Consider the following 402-nt stretch of genomic DNA (forward strand, 5'->3'; position numbering starts at 1 on the left):
GGAAAAAAGTCAGACCTTGATGAGAGCAAACAGCGTCCTGGGGGCATCTGCTCCCCCAGCCTCCCAGTTGACGCCCCTACCTACAGAACAAAAGAAATTATGGAGACATTAAACTTAAAATACGCAGGCACTACAAGAACAGCTCAACACAAACTGATTATGTGTCAAACGTCTATTTTAAGGTATGAGGACGATGTGTGCTTCATCAACCATTCACCAGCGCTCTTTCATGCATCTACATGACACGGCAGATGAAGCGCCTCCTCAAGTGACAAGGGAGAGCAGAAGCGCTGTAGGCTTGGAAGCCATCCAGTACCAAACATGTGCCCCGAGGTGCCCCTTTCCTGGGATACTGCCTGGGTTCGCTGGTGGCCCAGACGGCGGCGGCGACGCGGCTTCCGT

This window comes from Penaeus monodon, chromosome 29 (genome assembly GCF_015228065.2).
Source record: "Penaeus monodon isolate SGIC_2016 chromosome 29, NSTDA_Pmon_1, whole genome shotgun sequence".
Lineage (NCBI taxonomy): Eukaryota > Metazoa > Arthropoda > Malacostraca > Decapoda > Penaeidae > Penaeus > Penaeus monodon.